Source organism: Ovis canadensis, chromosome 14 (assembly GCF_042477335.2).
Source record: "Ovis canadensis isolate MfBH-ARS-UI-01 breed Bighorn chromosome 14, ARS-UI_OviCan_v2, whole genome shotgun sequence".
In the NCBI taxonomy this organism is placed as follows: domain Eukaryota; kingdom Metazoa; phylum Chordata; class Mammalia; order Artiodactyla; family Bovidae; genus Ovis; species Ovis canadensis.
In genome coordinates, this window is record NC_091258.1 from 80,142,152 (window position 1) to 80,158,058 (window position 15,907).

At 45.8% G+C, this 15,907-nt stretch overlaps 1 long non-coding RNA gene across 2 annotated transcripts in view; it reads left to right on the top strand.

The window, feature by feature from the left end:
- The window catches only part of LOC138419423 (uncharacterized), a 28,824-nt gene extending 22,968 nt beyond the window's left edge, over positions 1-5,856 (top strand). Inside the window, exons 3-4 of one of the 2 annotated variants that reach the window (XR_011248964.1) lie at positions 2,739-3,415; positions 5,279-5,856. This is a non-coding gene — a long non-coding RNA (uncharacterized lncRNA). Of the gene's footprint in view, positions 1-2,738; positions 3,416-5,278 lie in introns of those variants that run through there. The other variant, XR_011248963.1, reaches the window with a different exon arrangement.
- The last annotated feature ends 10,051 nt before the right edge of the window (positions 5,857-15,907 follow it).

Consider the following 15,907-nt stretch of genomic DNA (forward strand, 5'->3'; position numbering starts at 1 on the left):
CTGAAATGACTTAGCAGCAGCAGTAGCAACCCTCTTTTAATTTCACGGCTGCAGTCACCATCTGCAGTGATTTCTGAGCCACTGTTTCCACTGTTTTCTCATCTATTTGCCAAGAAGTGATGAGGCCAGATGTCATGATCTTAGTTTTCTGAATGTTGAGCTTTAAGGTAGCTCTTACACTCTCCTTTTTCACTTTCATCAAGAGGCTCTTTAGTTCTTCTTCCCTTTCTGCCATAATGCTGGTGTCATCTCTACATCTGAGGTTACTGATACTTCTCCTGGCAATCTTGATTCCAGCTTTTGCTCCATCCAACCCAGCGTTTCTCACGATGTGCTCTGCATATAAGTTAAATAAGCAGGGTGACAATATACAGCCTTGACATATTCCTTTTCCTATTTGGAACCAGTCTGTTGTTCCATGTCCAGTTCTAACTGTTTCTTCCTGACCTGTATACAGATTTCTCAAGAGGCAGGTCAGGTAGTGTGATATTCCCATCTGTTTTCCCTAGAAAAGAATTTTCCCCACTTTATTGTGATCCACACAGTCAAAGGTTTGACATAGTCAATAAAGCAGAAACAGATGTTTCTTTGGAACTCTCTTGCTTTTTCCTTGTTGGCAATTTGATCTCTGGTTCCTCTGCGTTTTCTAAATCTAGCTTGAACATCTGGAAGTTCACGGTTCACGTAGTGTTGAAGCCTGGCTTGGAGAATTTTGAGCATTATTTTACTAGCTGGTGAGATGAGTGCAACTGTGAGGCAGTTCGAACATTCTTTGTCATTGCCTTTTTTTGGGGCTGGAATGAAAATTGACCTGACAACCTAGAGGTTTTCAATTGCATATGCTAAAAGAACAAGCTTTGCAGTTTACAAGAAAAAAAAAAGTTTCATTTAAACCAATTTTCTCTGAAATTCAAGGAATGTCATGGCCATCCTGCATCAAAAAGTCACCTTTCCTGTATGTAGTCATGGTTTCACGCCTAAATTATGGACCCAATAATGCTCCAATTGACTCTAATACCAGGGGCAGATCAGCTGATAAAAAGCTTGGATTGTCCCACTGGAGGGAAGTGAGACCTTGGTCCCATCAGAAGAATCTGAGGGGTTAAGGGAATTTGCAGGAGTGGGGAAAGCTTGGTCTATCCTACATGTACCATAATCTTAAATAATGCTTATTTACTTTACCAAAGTAAAAAAAATTATAAAAACAAATATAAATCACTGAAAGTTAAAGAAATTCATAATCTGTGATCGAAAGCTTCATTCTAAGAAAACTGTGTTCTCTTAACCTAGAGAGTAGACTAAATTCCAGTCTGGGGCCAGCTTACCAGATAACAAACAAACAAACAAAATTGTTTATGGGTAAGCTGAGAAAAGTCTTTTCCATACATCCTGAAGGAGCAGTATATTTACAGAGGGATCAGTGTGAAACCATAGAAGGCATGTTTAAAACCTGATTAAATCGAAACTGACAAAGTAATCTGGTCATTGCTGTGACTTGAAACACTGGAATATGATAGCTAGAATTATAACTGACAGCATTTTACCAGAACATATCAGATTTTCATGAATGTCACATAATTTCTAGGATATCTATATTAGTATCATCAATCATACAATATAACTTGAGAAGATTCATCACTGTTTCTGAAAACACTTCCCATGTAGTTTAACATTCCAAAATGAACTCAAGTTGTTTAATATCTCTCTTTGGGGGGTCTCAGCGGCCCTCTGAAGCATCCCAAAGTTAGCTAGAAGTCAATTATTTAGGAAGGTTTGTTCATAAATTTTGAAAGTGTTTATAACAGTCAGGTAGGATCACATAAGTTACTGTGAAACAACACCTCTGCTTAGCCAAAGTTAACAAAAGATTTCAAAGGTAAACCTAGAACAGATCAATTAAGAGGTAAAGAAACTTAAAATCCATTAGCAAAGGTAGTTCAACATCTCAAGAAAGCTTGTACCAGGCATAAAACTCTTTTCTGGGGGTCCACTTTCCAATAAACCTTGTTATCCCTTTCTGTACCCATTCCTTTGCTTCTCTCATCTTGAAACTGCCACCTGTAAGTCAGAACTGCTTCTTTTTCCTTCATAAAATGTGATTTCATTCCTTATACCTTCTTTAATAACAAAGACATACGTTTTCCTTAAGCAACCAAGAATTGACTTTTATATTGGCATTCTATAGGTTGGTAAACATACACATCAGTGATACTATCAAAAAAATTGCTTTCTTATAGTGAACCTCTTAGGATGGCACCAGACACTATTCAGGATAGTCAAAAATCTCTTTAGTTTCTGTGTAAGAGGAAGGACCTGTCAACTAGTGAATGTTTCAGAACCTTAACTTATTTGGAAATGACCTAGCTATTCAATACACTGTTGTCACTTAGTTTAGCATAACGATAGAAATTCAGGTACACAAAATCTTGAGAAACTACTCTAAGTTCAGTTCAGTTCAGTTGTTCAGTCGTGTCTGACTCTTTGCGACCCCATGGACTCCAGGATGCCAGGCTTCCCTGTCCATCACCAACTCCAGGGGCTTGCTCAAACTCATGTCCATTGAGTCAGTGATGCCATCCAACCATCTTATCCTCTGTTGTCCCCTTCTCCTCTGCCTTCAATCGAGACTATTATAGACAGATATTTTAAAGTATAATTATTTTTAATAGTTTATCTAAAAGCTCATATCGCATTTACGGTTTTTAGGAGTTTTTTTTTTTTTTTTTGCTTGTTTTTAGAGATACTTTCTTTGTTGACAAGCTGTTAGGGGAAGCACACTGACTGAAACCACCCACCCTGGCCAGGCACCATAGTAACCATTTGCATGAGTTGTTTTATGACAGGAGATCCTGATAAAGAACACAGAACTAATAAGCCACCACCACACGGAAGAGTTCGGGAAAGGTCTAAAGGAGACACTGCGTGTCTGTCCACTTCCCAGAATCCCTCTCGCTAGCATCCATCTTGGCTGAGCAATGCGTGCGCCACCAGGAAAGACTCTGAATTAGAATGATTGGCCAAAGACTACCCGGAAACTAATCCCATCACCATAAAACCCGAGACTGCGAGCCATGAAGCAGAGCAGTTCTCCTGGGTTCCCTTATCCTACTGCTCTCCACCCGGGTGCCCTTTCCCAATAAAATCTCTTGCTTTGTCAGCACATGTGTCTCCACGGACAATTCATTTCCAAGTGTTAGACAAGAGCCCAGTTTCGGGCCCTGGAAGGGGTCCCTGTTCCTGCAACAAATGGTGACTCTGGCGGGGACTCTTCTTCGCTGAGATTGATATCCTGACCACTCAGGGTACTCAGGGGCCAACTTGCCTGCCAGTGGACCAGACCCAGTGGCCGCAACTGGGACCGTTTTGTCCCTGGTCTCCTCCTGATGTGGACAACTGGCCAGAGTGCCCCAACCGGGTAAGGAACAAGAGACTTTATTGACTTCTCTCCCTTTCCCTCTCTCTTTCCTCTCCTTAACCCTTCCTATTCCCCGTTTTTCTAGTCCCCCGGTCCTGGACGCAGGAATCTGGTCGAAGGGCCCTCAGCCTGAGCTGAGGATTGGAGATTGATCACCTCCTCTTGGCAGAGAACTCGAATTCTGGTTCTGGTCTGGTCTGATTTCTGGTAGGGCCAAGTTCCAGTCCTCCCTTCTCTGGAGGGCCAGGGTAAAGTCCCATAATGCCTGGGTATCTGTAGGTGGCAGGAGACATCTGTAAGGCCACCCCTTTTGCCCCCCTCTTCCGTCTCCTCCCCCTTGTTCTTTCAACTTGGCTGGCTTCCTTTTCTTCCTTGATGTTAGTACTTGGATCTGAAGTTCTGTGTCTCTTTAGGAGGTTTTCTGAGAGACTGTATTCTTGTATTTAAGGGAGTTTCTGATGAGGACTGCCAGGTTTATGTGTGTGTCTTTTAACTCTGTGTTCTGTGTTGTGATTTTTGATGGCCATTTTGCTTTGTCTGGCCACCATTTGGTTTAGACCTGCCACCATTTTGTTAGAACTTGATTTTCTTTCCCTGTGCCTTGAGACCAGGGCTCTCAGGAACACTTATGTAGACCATCTCTAACTCCCAAGACTGAGGGAAAAAGACTTTAAAAATTTTATTTATTTCAACTATTTTTTATAAACTAGTAAATTTTATATTGTAATATCTAATTCATGACTAAACTTAGAAAATGAAGCTAGATCTTGCACTGTCTAAATATGTCTTGGTATGTCTTTGTCTCTGGGTAATATTTTTGAGGTTAATTTGTTAATGAGCTGTATTTATTTGGCTTAAAAAAAGGTAAGCACTTACAAATCAAATAATTCTAAATTAAACAATAAATTCCAGGTTCATGTGAACTGGGAAATATTCAGTATTGAATACCTGATTTTTTAAAAAAAATTTATTTTACTTTACAATACTGTATTGGTTTTGCCATACATCAACATGAATCCGTCATGGGTGTACACGTGTTCCCAATCCTGAACCCGCCTCCCACCTCCCTCCCCGTACCATCTCTCTGGGTCATCCCAGTGCACCAGCCCCAAGCATCCTGTATCCTGCATCGAACCTAGATTGGCGACTCGTTTCTTACATGATAGTATACATGTTTCAATGCCATTCTCCCAAATCATCCCACCCTCCCCGTCTCCCACAGAGTCCAAAAGACTGTTCTATACATCTGTGTTTCTTTTGCTGTCTCGCATACAGGGTTATCATTACCATCTTTCTAAATTCCATATATATGTGTGTTAGTATACTGTATTGGTGTTTTTCTTTCTGGCTTAGTTCACTCTGTATAATCGGCTCCAGTTTCATCCACCTCATTAGAACTGATTCAAATGTAGATACCTGATATTAATGTTTGTTTGCTGACCTATCTAATATAGACATGTGTTAGAGTAGTTAATATTAAGTAGAATATTTTCATTGTACCTAGGTTTAATATAAGTTAAATATTATATCTGTTACAAGTTTGTCAAGAAGGAAATTACCTCGAGTGAAGAAACTTCTAAAAAACGTAAATGAGATATGAGCTTTTATATAAACTCGATTAAGAATAATTATTCTTTAGAAATATCTGCCTAAAATAGTCTCTCCAGATTGGTGTAACTTAAATTTCTAAGGGTTGTGCTAAGTGTTGGAAGTCTATTGAATAGTTAGGTCATTTCCAAATAAAATAAGATTTTGAAACATTTACTACTAAAAACTAATTTCCTTTTACAGAGAAACTAAAGAGATTTGGGACTATACATGAATAATGTTTGGTGCCATCCTAAAATGTCCTTTTCATTATAGGGGACTGGAATGCAAAAGTAGGAAGTCAAGAAACACCTGGAGTAACAGGCAAATTTGGCCTTGGAATGCGGAATGAAGCAGGGCAAAGACTAATAGAGTTTTGCCAAGAAAATGCACTGGTCATAGCAAACACCCTCTTCCAACAACACAAGAGAAGACTCTACTCATGGACATCACCAGATGGTCAACACCGAAATCAGATTGATTATATTCTTTGCAGCCAAAGATGGAGATGCTGTATACAGTCAAGAAAAACAAGACCAGGAGCCGACTGTGGCTCAGATCATGAATTCCTTATTACCAAATTCATACTCAAATTGAAGAAAGTAGGGAAAACAGCTAGACCATTCAGATATAACCTAAATCAAATCCCTTATGATTATACAGTGGAAGTGAGAAATAGATTTAAGGGTCTAGATCTGATAGATAGAATGCCTGATGAACTATGGAATGAGATTTGTGACATTGTACAGGAGACAGGGATCAAGATCATCCCCATGGAAAAGAAATGCAAAAAAAAAAAAAATGGCTGTCTGAGGAGGGCTTAAAAATAGCTGTGAAAAGAAGAGAGGCAAAAAGCAAAGGAGAAAAGGAAAGATATGAGCATCTGAGTGCAGAGTTCCAAAGAGTAGCAAGAAGAGATAAGAAAGCTTTCTTCAGCGATCAAAGAAATCGAGGAAAACAACAGAAGGGGAAAGACTAGAGATCTCTTCAAGAAAATTAGAGATACCAAGGGAATATTTCATGCAAAGATGGGCTCGATAAAGGACAGAAATGGTATGGACCTAACAGAAGCAGAAGATATTAAGAAGAGGTGGCAAGAATACACAGAAGAACTGTACAAAAAAGATCTTCACCACCCAGATAATCATGATGATGTGATCACTAATGTAGAGCCAGACATTTTGGAAAGTGAAGTCAAGTGGGCCTTAGAAAGCATCACTACGAACAAAGCTAGCGGAGGTGATGGCATTCCGGTTGAGCTGTTTCAAAGCCTGAAAGATGATGCTGTGAAAGTGCTGCACTCAATATGCCAGCACATTTGGAAGACTCAGCAGTAGCCACAGGACTGGAAAAGGTCAGTTTTCATTCCAATCCCAAAGAAAGGCAATGCCAAAGAATGCTCAAACTACCACACAGTTGCACTCATCTCACAGGCTAGCAAAAGAATGCTCAAAATTCTCCAAGCCAGGCTTCAGCAATACGTGAACCGTGAACTCCACGATGTTCAAGCTGGTTTTCGAAAAGGCAGAGGAACCAGAGATCAAATTGCCAACATCCACTGTGAAGGGTTAATAGGGGAGCAGAGATATGCCTGCAAACGGGTCTCTCTGCTCAGGCTGAGCGTCCTTGCATACGAGGCGTTCTGCCAAAGAATCTGGATACAGCCTTGAGTTTAATGGTCCCTTGCAAACGAGGGAGCATTCCCTTCTTGAGATAAGAGGGAGATGAGGGCTTTGTGCAGACTCTGCAGTAGACAGAGATTTCACTCCTCTTTGCTGTACGATAACATGTATGCACCTGCACTGTACTGAAAAGGCTTATTCTCACAGTCTGGAATTCTGCCTAAGGAGGGCGTTATAATAATAAACGGCAATTAGTTTACCCAGTTCTGTTCCTCTGGCCAGAGTGGTGTACTGTCTGTCTCTTGTGTGTCTTGTATGTTCTGTGTCATTTCACTCGTAGTAACCAACACACTGGATCATGGAAAACGCAAGAGAATTCCAGAAAAACATCTATTTCTGCTTTATCGACAATGCGAAAGCCTTTAACTGTGTGGATCACAATAAACGGTGGAAAATTAGGGTTAGGGTTAGGGTTTGGTGGTTAGGGTTAGGGTCAGGGTCAGGGTTTGGTGGTTAGGGTGAGGGTGAGGGGTCAGGGTGAGGGTGAGGGGTTAGGGTGAGGGGTCAGGGTTAGGGTGAGGGGTCAGGGTTAGGGTGAGGGGTTAGGGTTAGGGTTAGGGTGAGGGGTTAGGGTTAGGGTTAGGGTTAGGGTTAGGGTTAGGGTTAGGGTTAGGGTTAGGGTTTAGGGTTAGGGTTAGGGTTAGGGTTAGGGTTAGGGTTAGGGTTAGGGTTAGGGTTAGGGTTAGGGTTAGGGTTAGGGTTAGGGTTAGGGTTAGGGTTAGGGTTAGGGTTAGGGTTAGGGTTAGGGTTAGGGTTAGGGTTAGGGTTAGGGTTAGGGTTAGGGTTAGGGTTAGGGTTAGGGTTAGGGTTAGGGTTAGGGTTAGGGTTAGGGTTAGGGTTAGGGTTAGGGTTAGGGTTAGGGTTAGGGTTAGGGTTAGGGTTAGGGTTAGGGTTAGGGTTAGGGTTAGGGTTAGGGTTAGGGTTAGGGTTAGGGTTAGGGTTAGGGTTAGGGTTAGGGTTAGGGTTAGGGTTAGGGTTAGGGTTAGGGTTAGGGTTAGGGTTAGGGTTAGGGTTAGGGTTAGGGTTAGGGTTAGGGTTAGGGTTAGGGTTAGGGTTAGGGTTAGGGTTAGGGTTAGGGTTAGGGTTAGGGTTAGGGTTAGGGTTAGGGTTAGGGTTAGGGTTAGGGTTAGGGTTAGGGTTAGGGTTAGGGTTAGGGTTAGGGTTAGGGTTAGGGTTAGGGTTAGGGTTAGGGTTAGGGTTAGGGTTAGGGTTAGGGTTAGGGTTAGGGTTAGGGTTAGGGTTAGGGTTAGGGTTAGGGTTAGGGTTAGGGTTAGGGTTAGGGTTAGGGTTAGGGTTAGGGTTAGGGTTAGGGTTAGGGTTAGGGTTAGGGTTAGGGTTAGGGTTAGGGTTAGGGTTAGGGTTAGGGTTAGGGTTAGGGTTAGGGTTAGGGTTAGGGTTAGGGTTAGGGTTAGGGTTAGGGTTAGGGTTAGGGTTAGGGTTAGGGTTAGGGTTAGGGTTAGGGTTAGGGTTAGGGTTAGGGTTAGGGTTAGGGTTAGGGTTAGGGTTAGGGTTAGGGTTAGGGTTAGGGTTAGGGTTAGGGTTAGGGTTAGGGTTAGGGTTAGGGTTAGGGTTAGGGTTAGGGTTAGGGTTAGGGTTAGGGTTAGGGTTAGGGTTAGGGTTAGGGTTAGGGTTAGGGTTAGGGTTAGGGTTAGGGTTAGGGTTAGGGTTAGGGTTAGGGTTAGGGTTAGGGTTAGGGTTAGGGTTAGGGTTAGGGTTAGGGTTAGGGTTAGGGTTAGGGTTAGGGTTAGGGTTAGGGTTAGGGTTAGGGTTAGGGTTAGGGTTAGGGTTAGGGTTAGGGTTAGGGTTAGGGTTAGGGTTAGGGTTAGGGTTAGGGTTAGGGTTAGGGTTAGGGTTAGGGTTAGGGTTAGGGTTAGGGTTAGGGTTAGGGTTAGGGTTAGGGTTAGGGTTAGGGTTAGGGTTAGGGTTAGGGTTAGGGTTAGGGTTAGGGTTAGGGTTAGGGTTAGGGTTAGGGTTAGGGTTAGGGTTAGGGTTAGGGTTAGGGTTAGGGTTAGGGTTAGGGTTAGGGTTAGGGTTAGGGTTAGGGTTAGGGTTAGGGTTAGGGTTAGGGTTAGGGTTAGGGTTAGGGTTAGGGTTAGGGTTAGGGTTAGGGTTAGGGTTAGGGTTAGGGTTAGGGTTAGGGTTAGGGTTAGGGTTAGGGTTAGGGTTAGGGTTAGGGTTAGGGTTAGGGTTAGGGTTAGGGTTAGGGTTAGGGTTAGGGTTAGGGTTAGGGTTAGGGTTAGGGTTAGGGTTAGGGTTAGGGTTAGGGTTAGGGTTAGGGTTAGGGTTAGGGTTAGGGTTAGGGTTAGGGTTAGGGTTAGGGTTAGGGTTAGGGTTAGGGTTAGGGTTAGGGTTAGGGTTAGGGTTAGGGTTAGGGTTAGGGTTAGGGTTAGGGTTAGGGTTAGGGTTAGGGTTAGGGTTAGGGTTAGGGTTAGGGTTAGGGTTAGGGTTAGGGTTAGGGTTAGGGTTAGGGTTAGGGTTAGGGTTAGGGTTAGGGTTAGGGTTAGGGTTAGGGTTAGGGTTAGGGTTAGGGTTAGGGTTAGGGTTAGGGTTAGGGTTAGGGTTAGGGTTAGGGTTAGGGTTAGGGTTAGGGTTAGGGTTAGGGTTAGGGTTAGGGTTAGGGTTAGGGTTAGGGTTAGGGTTAGGGTTAGGGTTAGGGTTAGGGTTAGGGTTAGGGTTAGGGTTAGGGTTAGGGTTAGGGTTAGGGTTAGGGTTAGGGTTAGGGTTAGGGTTAGGGTTAGGGTTAGGGTTAGGGTTAGGGTTAGGGTTAGGGTTAGGGTTAGGGTTAGGGTTAGGGTTAGGGTTAGGGTTAGGGTTAGGGTTAGGGTTAGGGTTAGGGTTAGGGTTAGGGTTAGGGTTAGGGTTAGGGTTAGGGTTAGGGTTAGGGTTAGGGTTAGGGTTAGGGTTAGGGTTAGGGTTAGGGTTAGGGTTAGGGTTAGGGTTAGGGTTAGGGTTAGGGTTAGGGTTAGGGTTAGGGTTAGGGTTAGGGTTAGGGTTAGGGTTAGGGTTAGGGTTAGGGTTAGGGTTAGGGTTAGGGTTAGGGTTAGGGTTAGGGTTAGGGTTAGGGTTAGGGTTAGGGTTAGGGTTAGGGTTAGGGTTAGGGTTAGGGTTAGGGTTAGGGTTAGGGTTAGGGTTAGGGTTAGGGTTAGGGTTAGGGTTAGGGTTAGGGTTAGGGTTAGGGTTAGGGTTAGGGTTAGGGTTAGGGTTAGGGTTAGGGTTAGGGTTAGGGTTAGGGTTAGGGTTAGGGTTAGGGTTAGGGTTAGGGTTAGGGTTAGGGTTAGGGTTAGGGTTAGGGGTTAGGGTTAGGGTTAGGGTTAGGGTTAGGGTTAGGGTTAGGGTTAGGGTTAGGGTTAGGGTTAGGGTTAGGGTTAGGGTTAGGGTTAGGGTTAGGGTTAGGGTTAGGGTTAGGGTTAGGGTTAGGGTTAGGGTTAGGGTTAGGGTTAGGGTTAGGGTTAGGGTTAGGGTTAGGGTTAGGGTTAGGGTTAGGGTTAGGGTTAGGGTTAGGGTTAGGGTTAGGGTTAGGGTTAGGGTTAGGGTTAGGGTTAGGGTTAGGGTTAGGGTTAGGGTTAGGGTTAGGGTTAGGGTTAGGGTTAGGGTTAGGGTTTAGGGTTAGGGTTAGGGTTAGGGTTAGGGTTAGGGTTAGGGTTAGGGTTAGGGTTAGGGTTAGGGTTAGGGTTAGGGTTAGGGTTAGGGTTAGGGTTAGGGTTAGGGTTAGGGTTAGGGTTAGGGTTAGGGTTAGGGTTAGGGTTAGGGTTAGGGTTAGGGTTAGGGTTAGGGTTAGGGTTAGGGTTAGGGTTAGGGTTAGGGTTAGGGTTAGGGTTAGGGTTAGGGTTAGGGTTAGGGTTAGGGTTAGGGTTAGGGTTAGGGTTAGGGTTAGGGTTAGGGTTAGGGTTAGGGTTAGGGTTAGGGTTAGGGTTAGGGTTAGGGTTAGGGTTAGGGTTAGGGTTAGGGTTAGGGTTAGGGTTAGGGTTAGGGTTAGGGTTAGGGTTAGGGTTAGGGTTAGGGTTAGGGTTAGGGTTAGGGTTAGGGTTAGGGTTAGGGTTAGGGTTAGGGTTAGGGTTAGGGTTAGGGTTAGGGTTAGGGTTAGGGTTAGGGTTAGGGTTAGGGTTAGGGTTAGGGTTAGGGTTAGGGTTAGGGTTAGGGTTAGGGTTAGGGTTAGGGTTAGGGTTAGGGTTAGGGTTAGGGTTAGGGTTAGGGTTAGGGTTAGGGTTAGGGTTAGGGTTAGGGTTAGGGTTAGGGTTAGGGTTAGGGTTAGGGTTAGGGTTAGGGTTAGGGTTAGGGTTAGGGTTAGGGTTAGGGTTAGGGTTAGGGTTAGGGTTAGGGTTAGGGTTAGGGTTAGGGTTAGGGTTAGGGTTAGGGTTAGGGTTAGGGTTAGGGTTAGGGTTAGGGTTAGGGTTAGGGTTAGGGTTAGGGTTAGGGTTAGGGTTAGGGTTAGGGTTAGGGTTAGGGTTAGGGTTAGGGTTAGGGTTAGGGTTAGGGTTAGGGTTAGGGTTAGGGTTAGGGTTAGGGTTAGGGTTAGGGTTAGGGTTAGGGTTAGGGTTAGGGTTAGGGTTAGGGTTAGGGTTAGGGTTAGGGTTAGGGTTAGGGTTAGGGTTAGGGTTAGGGTTAGGGTTAGGGTTAGGGTTAGGGTTAGGGTTAGGGTTAGGGTTAGGGTTAGGGTTAGGGTTAGGGTTAGGGTTAGGGTTAGGGTTAGGGTTAGGGTTAGGGTTAGGGTTAGGGTTAGGGTTAGGGTTAGGGTTAGGGTTAGGGTTAGGGTTAGGGTTAGGGTTAGGGTTAGGGTTAGGGTTAGGTTAGGGTTAGGGTTAGGGTTAGGGTTAGGGTTAGGGTTAGGGTTAGGGTTAGGGTTAGGGTTAGGGTTAGGGTTAGGGTTAGGGTTAGGGTTAGGGTTAGGGTTAGGGTTAGGGTTAGGGTTAGGGTTAGGGTTAGGGTTAGGGTTAGGGTTAGGGTTAGGGTTAGGGTTAGGGTTAGGGTTAGGGTTAGGGTTAGGGTTAGGGTTAGGGTTAGGGTTAGGGTTAGGGTTAGGGTTAGGGTTAGGGTTAGGGTTAGGGTTAGGGTTAGGGTTAGGGTTAGGGTTAGGGTTAGGGTTAGGGTTAGGGTTAGGGTTAGGGTTAGGGTTAGGGTTAGGGTTAGGGTTAGGGTTAGGGTTAGGGTTAGGGTTAGGGTTAGGGTTAGGGTTAGGGTTAGGGTTAGGGTTAGGGTTAGGGTTAGGGTTAGGGTTAGGGTTAGGGTTAGGGTTAGGGTTAGGGTTAGGGTTAGGGTTAGGGTTAGGGTTAGGGTTAGGGTTAGGGTTAGGGTTAGGGTTAGGGTTAGGGTTAGGGTTAGGGTTAGGGTTAGGGTTAGGGTTAGGGTTAGGGTTAGGGTTAGGGTTAGGGTTAGGGTTAGGGTTAGGGTTAGGGTTAGGGTTAGGGTTAGGGTTAGGGTTAGGGTTAGGGTTAGGGTTAGGGTTAGGGTTAGGGTTAGGGTTAGGGTTAGGGTTAGGGTTAGGGTTAGGGTTAGGGTTAGGGTTAGGGTTAGGGTTAGGGTTAGGGTTAGGGTTAGGGTTAGGGTTAGGGTTAGGGTTAGGGTTAGGGTTAGGGTTAGGGTTAGGGTTAGGGTTAGGGTTAGGGTTAGGGTTAGGGTTAGGGTTAGGGTTAGGGTTAGGGTTAGGGTTAGGGTTAGGGTTAGGGTTAGGGTTAGGGTTAGGGTTAGGGTTAGGGTTAGGGTTAGGGTTAGGGTTAGGGTTAGGGTTAGGGTTAGGGTTAGGGTTAGGGTTAGGGTTAGGGTTAGGGTTAGGGTTAGGGTTAGGGTTAGGGTTAGGGTTAGGGTTAGGGTTAGGGTTAGGGTTAGGGTTAGGGTTAGGGTTAGGGTTAGGGTTAGGGTTAGGGTTAGGGTTAGGGTTAGGGTTAGGGTTAGGGTTAGGGTTAGGGTTAGGGTTAGGGTTAGGGTTAGGGTTAGGGTTAGGGTTAGGGTTAGGGTTAGGGTTAGGGTTAGGGTTAGGGTTAGGGTTAGGGTTAGGGTTAGGGTTAGGGTTAGGGTTAGGGTTAGGGTTAGGGTTAGGGTTAGGGTTAGGGTTAGGGTTAGGGTTAGGGTTAGGGTTAGGGTTAGGGTTAGGGTTAGGGTTAGGGTTAGGGTTAGGGTTAGGGTTAGGGTTAGGGTTAGGGTTAGGGTTAGGGTTAGGGTTAGGGTTAGGGTTAGGGTTAGGGTTAGGGTTAGGGTTAGGGTTAGGGTTAGGGTTAGGGTTAGGGTTAGGGTTAGGGTTAGGGTTAGGGTTAGGGTTAGGGTTAGGGTTAGGGTTAGGGTTAGGGTTAGGGTTAGGGTTAGGGTTAGGGTTAGGGTTAGGGTTTTAGGGTTAGGGTTAGGGTTAGGGTTAGGGTTAGGGTTAGGGTTAGGGTTAGGGTTAGGGTTAGGGTTAGGGTTAGGGTTAGGGTTAGGGTTAGGGTTAGGGTTAGGGTTAGGGTTAGGGTTAGGGTTAGGGTTAGGGTTAGGGTTAGGGTTAGGGTTAGGGTTAGGGTTAGGGTTAGGGTTAGGGTTAGGGTTAGGGTTAGGGTTAGGGTTAGGGTTAGGGTTAGGGTTAGGGTTAGGGTTAGGGTTAGGGTTAGGGTTAGGGTTAGGGTTAGGGTTAGGGTTAGGGTTAGGGTTAGGGTTAGGGTTAGGGTTAGGGTTAGGGTTAGGGTTAGGGTTAGGGTTAGGGTTAGGGTTAGGGTTAGGGTTAGGGTTAGGGTTAGGGTTAGGGTTAGGGTTAGGGTTAGGGTTAGGGTTAGGGTTAGGGTTAGGGTTAGGGTTAGGGTTAGGGTTAGGGTTAGGGTTAGGGTTAGGGTTAGGGTTAGGGTTAGGGTTAGGGTTAGGGTTAGGGTTAGGGTTAGGGTTAGGGTTAGGGTTAGGGTTAGGGTTAGGGTTAGGGTTAGGGTTAGGGTTAGGGTTAGGGTTAGGGTTAGGGTTAGGGTTAGGGTTAGGGTTAGGGTTAGGGTTAGGGTTAGGGTTAGGGTTAGGGTTAGGGTTAGGGTTAGGGTTAGGGTTAGGGTTAGGGTTAGGGTTAGGGTTAGGGTTAGGGTTAGGGTTAGGGTTAGGGGTTAGGGTTAGGGTTAGGGTTAGGGTTAGGGTTAGGGTTAGGGTTAGGGTTAGGGTTAGGGTTAGGGTTAGGGTTAGGGTTAGGGTTAGGGTTAGGGTTAGGGTTAGGGTTAGGGTTAGGGTTAGGGTTAGGGTTAGGGTTAGGGTTAGGGTTAGGGTTAGGGTTAGGGTTAGGGTTAGGGTTAGGGTTAGGGTTAGGGTTAGGGTTAGGGTTAGGGTTAGGGTTAGGGTTAGGGTTAGGGTTAGGGTTAGGGTTAGGGTTAGGGTTAGGGTTAGGGTTAGGGTTAGGGTTAGGGTTAGGGTTAGGGTTAGGGTTAGGGTTAGGGTTAGGGTTAGGGTTAGGGTTAGGGTTAGGGTTAGGGTTAGGGTTAGGGTTAGGGTTAGGGTTAGGGTTAGGGTTAGGGTTAGGGTTAGGGTTAGGGTTAGGGTTAGGGTTAGGGTTAGGGTTAGGGTTAGGGTTAGGGTTAGGGTTAGGGTTAGGGTTAGGGTTAGGGTTAGGGTTAGGGTTAGGGTTAGGGTTAGGGTTAGGGTTAGGGTTAGGGTTAGGGTTAGGGTTAGGGTTAGGGTTAGGGTTAGGGTTAGGGTTAGGGTTAGGGTTAGGGTTAGGGTTAGGGTTAGGGTTAGGGTTAGGGTTAGGGTTAGGGTTAGGGTTAGGGTTAGGGTTAGGGTTAGGGTTAGGGTTAGGGTTAGGGTTAGGGTTAGGGTTAGGGTTAGGGTTAGGGTTAGGGTTAGGGTTAGGGTTAGGGTTAGGGTTAGGGTTAGGGTTAGGGTTAGGGTTAGGGTTAGGGTTAGGGTTAGGGTTAGGGTTAGGGTTAGGGTTAGGGTTAGGGTTAGGGTTAGGGTTAGGGTTAGGGTTAGGGTTAGGGTTAGGGTTAGGGTTAGGGTTAGGGTTAGGGTTAGGGTTAGGGTTAGGGTTAGGGTTAGGGTTAGGGTTAGGGTTAGGGTTAGGGTTAGGGTTAGGGTTAGGGTTAGGGTTAGGGTTAGGGTTAGGGTTAGGGTTAGGGTTAGGGTTAGGGTTAGGGTTAGGGTTAGGGTTAGGGTTAGGGTTAGGGTTAGGGTTAGGGTTAGGGTTAGGGTTAGGGTTAGGGTTAGGGTTAGGGTTAGGGTTAGGGTTAGGGTTAGGGTTAGGGTTAGGGTTAGGGTTAGGGTTAGGGTTAGGGTTAGGGTTAGGGTTAGGGTTAGGGTTAGGGTTAGGGTTAGGGTTAGGGTTAGGGTTAGGGTTAGGGTTAGGGTTAGGGTTAGGGTTAGGGTTAGGGTTAGGGTTAGGGTTAGGGTTAGGGTTAGGGTTAGGGTTAGGGTTAGGGTTAGGGTTAGGGTTAGGGTTAGGGTTAGGGTTAGGGTTAGGGTTAGGGTTAGGGTTAGGGTTAGGGTTAGGGTTAGGGTTAGGGTTAGGGTTAGGGTTAGGGTTAGGGTTAGGGTTAGGGTTAGGGTTAGGGTTAGGGTTAGGGTTAGGGTTAGGGTTAGGGTTAGGGTTAGGGTTAGGGTTAGGGTTAGGGTTAGGGTTAGGGTTAGGGTTAGGGTTAGGGTTAGGGTTAGGGTTAGGGTTAGGGTTAGGGTTAGGGTTAGGGTTAGGGTTAGGGTTAGGGTTAGGGTTAGGGTTAGGGTTAGGGTTAGGGTTAGGGTTAGGGTTAGGGTTAGGGTTAGGGTTAGGGTTAGGGTTAGGGTTAGGGTTAGGGTTAGGGTTAGGGTTAGGGTTAGGGTTAGGGTTAGGGTTAGGGTTAGGGTTAGGGTTAGGGTTAGGGTTAGGGTTAGGGTTAGGGTTAGGGTTAGGGTTAGGGTTAGGGTTAGGGTTAGGGTTAGGGTTAGGGTTAGGGTTAGGGTTAGGGTTAGGGTTAGGGTTAGGGTTAGGGTTAGGGTTAGGGTTAGGGTTAGGGTTAGGGTTAGGGTTAGGGTTAGGGTTAGGGTTAGGGTTAGGGTTAGGGTTAGGGTTAGGGTTAGGGTTAGGGTTAGGGTTAGGGTTAGGGTTAGGGTTAGGGTTAGGGTTAGGGTTAGGGTTAGGGTTAGGGTTAGGGTTAGGGTTAGGGTTAGGGTTAGGGTTAGGGTTAGGGTTAGGGTTAGGGTTAGGGTTAGGGTTAGGGTTAGGGTTAGGGTTAGGGTTAGGGTTAGGGTTAGGGTTAGGGTTAGGGTTAGGGTTAGGGTTAGGGTTAGGGTTAGGGTTAGGGTTAGGGTTAGGGTTAGG